Below are 6,926 nucleotides of genomic sequence, written 5' to 3'. Positions count from 1 at the left end.
TTGCTTTAAAATGTTTTGTGCACTATTTCTAAGGCCTGGTCAAGATGTGTTTAATGCATGCGCTGTGTTAACGTGGTAGCGTTAAAGAACCCGTTTTTAGATATTCTCTTGTTGGCGTAAGTGTCATTGGTTGTGGGTGGAAAATCATCATCTTGTCCATGACCGAAACGTCGAGAAAGATGTGAATAAAATAAATAATAAAAATTTGTAAATGCAAGTGAGAACCAAACGCAGATCGTCTGCATGGCAAGCAGTCGTTCCACCACAGAACCAGAATGCTTATTGAAATTGTTTTTGAAAAAGAAATAGTATACGAATGTCATGCAGTGAATGGATTCTCTTTAACGCATCATACGCATCATATATAGCGTGAAACAAGCGTAGAACTGCGCCAGGCATCAAAAGGTGTTAATTGAGCAACGTGTGGGTGTTTAAAGGCCCACGCATTACAATGCGCTCAAACATATTGAATCATCGTCAGCAGCCGATGAATAAGCAAAGTGAACAGCTGCGTAGGTTCACGTGTTGTCCTATGAAAGCGTATAGGGCCCTTCGTTCATTTTCAAACGGAAGAATTCTGGCGTAGTGGGCACTTGGCAACTGTACTTGTGGTAGGTGTTTCAACACAATAACACTTAAGAGCTCGTTTCACCGAAATTATGGCATTGGTGGTTTTGAACGAAAAATCATTAATTTATGCGTCACCGAAAAATCAATAACAATGCAAATAGAGCAATAAACAAAGCCTGGATCAGCGTAAAGATTGAAACCAAGTTCTTTGCTTGGCGAGGGGATGATCTATCTTATGGCCATGCCTTTGCTTGTGAGTATAGTGAAAATAAATTCCTCTGCTTGGAAATGAAGTGAAAGAAGCACTTGCTTTACCAAACACAGGCATCCTGTTTGCATGCTTCATAATACAACATCAAATATTGCAGTAATAATGCGTGGTACAGGCTCTCAATGCCATCGGACATCACACTAAATGATTATTATAGTAACTTCGGGGTTTAAAGCCGGTAACCCCATAAAAAAGCACTAACGCTACTGGGCCTGTTCCCTTAAGACTATGCAGTGGGTGCAAAGCAGGTTCGAAAAGGTTTGATTTACGAACAAGGACCAGACATAGCTATCGCATCCAACTCTTGAAGGCGAAGCTTTATAGTCCCCTTATTATATATATATATATATATATATATATATATATATATATTGTGAAGAAGAAAACGCATCGTTGGCAAGCAAACCTCGCCGGTGAATTTTTTCATTGAGCCACTTTCCCCATCTGACGACATGCGCCGGCGTGGACGTGACATCGTCCACGTCGCCCGCCTTAAGCCATATTATAGCCCTCTGCCTCCAGACTCTTAGGTCGCCAGGATGGCTCTTTTTCGGCGGGGGAAAATTGTGAAGAAGAAAACGCATCGTTGGCAAGCAACATCGCCACCACTTGGTTACTGGGCTTCGCTCGCTCGCCTCGTGCTGATCGTCGCCGGCATCTGCTTGACCGTTGCACTGTCCCGATCGTGTTTTAGTCGTAGGGACACCGTCGCAATACACGCCAATGAACCCCTTTTCAATATATATATATATATATATATATATATATATATATATATATATATATATATATATATATATATATCTTGAGCAATCCTGATGAAGGCCACACTCTAGGCCGAAAGGTCGTCGAAATAAACCACGTTGTGACCGCTCACGGAGGATCTACTTCACTATATATATATATATATATTGTAACGCGGAGAAATAAGACAAAGAGACAACGCCTTTGCTGCAGGCCGGCTGTTCTTTTTCTGCTTCCTCTTCGTCGTCTTCCGTCTCTCCCAGGTATGCGCCGAGCACGATCGCCGCTTTGTCATCATTACACTCGGCCACGCTGCAGCTGGTCTACTCCTGTAAGAAAAACACAAACCAATGTCACGTTTGCCGCCGTATGCAGTTCTTCATCCGCGACACATGCACCGCAAAGTTATTCCGTTTTCTCTTGTCTCTGCGCGTATCAGAAGCTGTGGATCGTACTCGCCAAGTGTTATCTCCCAAGCGCTCAGAAATAATGTAAGGGCCGTCGTACTTTGGGTGCAGTTTGTTTGAAGACGATGGCGCACCTCGCTGTAGCCACACCTCATCACCTACACTGTATTTCGGCGCGGGACGGTGGCGTCGGTCGTAGTATCGCTTTTGTGCCTGTTGAGCATGCACAATCCTCCTACGCGCCTCCACACGGATATCGCGACAAAGTCTCTGGCGTGCAGCGGAACGCCCTACTTTAACGGGAGTGTCCAAACCGAACGTAGCATTCAGTTGCGGGAGCTGACCATAGACAATCTCGTAGGGGCAAATTCCTGTGGAGCTGTGTGCCGCCGTGTTCACTGCGTACGCAGCTGCTTGGAGATGATCATCCCAGTCGGCCTCACCTCGTTTGTGATTCTTACAGTACGGTGCGAGTCTAGCCTGGATAGTCTGGTTCGACCTTTCGGTCAGTCCGTTCGCCTGCGGATGGTATGCCGACGCGAAGTGATGGTCCACTCCAGCTTGTTGTAGGTAAGTGCGGAGCTCGCGACTGCGAAAGGTGGTCGACCGGTCGGAGATCAACTTGTTAGGAAGACCGTGTCGCCATTCGAAGCGATCTTTCAGGAATCGGATGACATGGCTAGCAGCAAGCGAAGGCACGGCCGCGACCTCTACGAACTTGGACAAGTAGTCCACAGCGAGTATAATGTAACGATTGCCCGCTGTCGTCATTGGAAGAGGCCCGATGTGATCTATGCCCAACGTGTGGAAAATTGTCTCTGGAGGCTTGATCGGCGTAAGAAGTCCATGTCGAGCTCCAGGACGTCGTTTGTGTTGCTGACAAATCTCGCAACTGGCAACGTATGAACGCACGCTTTTATCCATTTTCGGCCACCAAAAACGTTCTTGTGCCTTGCGTAAGGTGGCTCTGTAGCCAACATGGCCTCCCTCGGGAGTGTCATGGATGGCGCGTAGTACGCTCGATCTTAAGGTGTCAGGAATGACCAGGAGATGACACTCGGTGCTTTTATCGGCCCAGTGACGCCGATACAGCGTTCCATTACGTAAGACAAACTTGGCATTGCGTCCCGCATCGCCAATGGAGTCTATAACGGATGCGAGTCTTCCATCGGCTTGCTGAGCCTTGGTCACGTCCTGTTGAGAAAACAGGATCCAGGTTTCTCGATTTCGTGTGGAGAACTCCTCGATCGGATTTCGCGATAAAGCGTCCGCAAGCTGATTTTGTGCTCCAGCACGGTGACGGATGTCGTACGTATAGTCTTGGAGCCGAACAATCCATCGGGCAAACTTGTGCTTGAGGTGCTGCTTCTGGAACATCCACGCAATCGCGGAGTTGTCTGTTACTACCGTGAAGTGTCGGCCAAACAAGTAGTGGCGGAACTTTTCATCCACACTCCATACTACAGCCAAACACTCCAGTTCATTCGAATGATAATGCCGTTCTGCGTCCGATAGTTTACGACTGGCGTAGCAGATGACGTGCCCACGCCCACTCGAGTCACGTTGAAGTAAAACCGCCCCCAGGCCAATCTGACTCGCATCAGTATGGACTTCTGTCATCCAATCTTCATTAAAGTGGCAGAGCACCGGGCTATGTGTAAGCTGGTGTTTGAGGGTTTGGAAGGCGTTATCCTGCAAAGGACCCCACTGAAATTGGGCGTTTTTCTTCAGTAAGTCCGTGAGTGGAGCAGCAGTTAACGCAAAGCTCGGTACAAACTTGCGCAAGTATGACGCCATTCCTAGGAATACCTGGAGCTGTTTTATAGATGTTGGTGCAGGGTATTTGGCAACGGCGTCTATGCGTTCAGGCAAGGGTCGTACGCCATTATGAGATATCTGATAACCAAGATAAGATATTGTCGTCAACCCAAACTGGCACTTCTCGCGGTTAAGTCGAAAGCCGGTGTTGTATAGCCTCTGCAGAACCGTGTCGAGATTTTGTAGATGTTGTTTTTCTGTTTCCCCGATGACTAGAACGTCATCGAGGTACACGACGCAGGCACGGTCTATCAGTGTGCCTAACACTGTGTTCATGGCACGCTGAAAGGTGCTTGGAGCAGTTCGCAGACCGAACGGCATCCGATTAAACTCGTACAAGCCAGATGGTGTTCGGAAGGCCGTCTTAAACTTATCTTCTTCAGCCACGTTGATCTGCCAATACCCTGCTTTTAAATCTAGCGACGAAAAGAACCTCGCTTTTCGTACGGCGTCAATAGCGTCGTCAATGCGTGGCAGCGGGTACGAGTCTGGTATGGTGTGCTTGTTCAGCTCTCGGTAGTCAACACAGAATCGGAGATTGCCGTCCTTTTTACGGACTAGGACAACAGGTGCTGCCCACGGGCTAGAAGATGGCCTGATTATGCTTGCGGCAAGCATTTCTTGCACCTGCTGGTCAATTAATATCCGCTCTCGTTCGGCATATCTACGTAACGGTATGGACACCGGCGGATGATTGTCGGTAGTAATATGGTGCACTAGCACGCTAGTTCCGGGAAGCTGAGTAGTAGTATCAGCGAAGAGCGATGCGTGCCTCTCGAGTATTGCGGGAAGTGTAAGTGGCGTCGTCAGCTCACCTTGGGATTGCGCCGGAGGCACACTTGGAGCCACAGGATGGAGGTTGACGGTACTTCCTTCCACCGTGAGGCGCACTTCCCCGGAGAGCAGGTAGTCGGCCCCTAAAACCATGTCTGTGGGCAGGTCGTCGAAGACGGGCACCGAGGACAAAAACTTGCTGCCGGCCTCGGTGTTGAGTTGCAGGTTTAGGGCACCGACCGGTAGTACGTCGCCACCGAGACCCCGCAGTGGTGGCTCAGTCCAAGGCTGGAGAGGTTCGGAGGCGTGGCGGCGAAGCAACGCCGTACGTTGAGCTCCGGTATCAACGAGAGCTGTCAGTTCTCCGATGCCGTCGACGCGGACCTTGAGGGTTGGAAGTGGGCGTGATTGATATTGCATCGCTTGAGGTTGGCTTTGTGGGCAGCTTTTATACCCATGCCCGATGCGGCCACACGTATAGCATCCGCGTCTCGGTGAAGCTGGCTCCTTTGGGCCAACTGCAGCCGCCCGGCGATGAGACGTGTCCTGCAACTCCATTGCCTGGCGTACGAAAGTGGAGATGTGGACTGGGTGGTTGTAGGCGGACAAGACGGCTGCGTGCGTCGAGTCATGGATCCCGTCGATGATGTACTGCCTGGCTGCGGAGGAGGTCCACTGTATATCGCAAGCTTGTAAAAGGTCCAGCTTGTCGTAGATGTAAGTCGCGACGTCCTCGGTTGCACCTTGCCGGCGTGACCGCATGGTCATGAAACGGTCGTCGTAAGCGCTCGGAAGCGGCGCAAACGCGGACATCAGGGCCGCGCTCCATGTTTGCCATGTAGCGTATGTACTGCCTTGGAAACGATGCCACGCTTGGGCAGATCCTCGCAAACGTCCTTCAGCGACCGACTTCTTAATCGTGTCGCTCCACGAGTATTTAAGGGCAACCGAGTTTATCACGCTTACCCAGTTGGTAGGGTCATCCTTGAATCCATGAAAATATGGAATTTCGTTCTCGTTGAACGATCCAAAAGAGGCGCAGCCAAACCCGGATGTCTTGAGCTCTTGGGCGAACAGAGAGAAGCCTCGAGAAATGGCCTCGCTGCAGTCATGATGCGGTGCCGCCGTGGAGGCTTGGACGCCGTCCGTGATCGGTGGGGAGTTCGAGAGCACTCGTCCACTTCGAAGTGTAGTGGACGCAGGGATATCGGGGTCAGTAGTTCGCGGCTGCGCCATTGTAACGCGGAGAAATAAGACAAAGAGACAACGCCTTTGCTGCAGGCCGGCTGTTCTTTTTCTGCTTCCTCTTCGTCGTCTTCCGTCTCTCCCAGGTATGCGCCGAGCACGATCGCCGCTTTGTCATCATTACAATATATATATATATATATATATATATATATATATAAGGGAAAGAAGTCTATACCTAAGGGCTCCTTTTTCACTGTTTTGACACAATTTTATTGCTAACAGACAATAATGCCAAGGAATGTATAAGGGAAGTTATTAGAACCAATGTAAAGTAAATAGGAAGAAAGAAAAGTGGGTGAAAAAATAGCTTGTCGTGAGCAGGAATCAAACCTACGACCTCTGAATAACGCGGTGGATGCTCTACCACTGAGATATCACGGCGGTTATTCCCCAAGCCACTTTATTGGGTTTATCTGTGAGTTGGAACGTGTGAGTGTCAGTCACAGCCACATGTAGCCATGGCGGTGAGTGTTGTACACCCTTTTTATGAGCCGTTATGGCGCCACGTAGCACGCGAACCTATTACAAGCTGGCAGCTGACCAATAGTCCCTGGTATACAACCTAACGGCACCAAGTCTGCCAGTACGAGACCCTCGTTAATGATTAAGGGAAAGAAGTGTATACCTAGAGGATCGTTTTTTTTTGTGTTTTGACGCAATAATAATGACATCTAACAGACAATAATGCCAAGAAATGTATAGGGGAAGTTATTAGCACCAAGGTAAAGTAAATAAGAAGAAAGAAAAGTGGGAGAAAAAATAAATTGCCGTGAGCAGGAATTGAAACGTGTTACGTGGCGCCATAAAGGCTCATAAAAGGTGTGTACCACACTCGCCGCCATGGCTACAGGTGGCGCTGACTGGCACTCCCACGTTTAAATTCACAGACAAACCCAATAAAGTGGCTGGGGTAATAGCCGCCGTGATAGCTCAGTGGTACAGCATCGAACGCGTTATTAGGAGGTCGTAGTTTTGATTCCTGCTCATGGCAAGTAACGTTTTCACCCACCTTTGTTTTTATTTACTTTACATTGCTTCTAATAACTTCTCCTATACATTCCTTGGCATTATTGTCAGTTAGACCTCATTGTATA

The sequence above is a fragment of the Rhipicephalus microplus genome, chromosome X (genome assembly GCF_043290135.1).
Source record: "Rhipicephalus microplus isolate Deutch F79 chromosome X, USDA_Rmic, whole genome shotgun sequence".
NCBI classification, from domain to species: domain Eukaryota; kingdom Metazoa; phylum Arthropoda; class Arachnida; order Ixodida; family Ixodidae; genus Rhipicephalus; species Rhipicephalus microplus.
The sequence above is the reverse complement of the archived record's forward strand: the minus strand, read 5'-3'. Positions refer to the sequence as shown.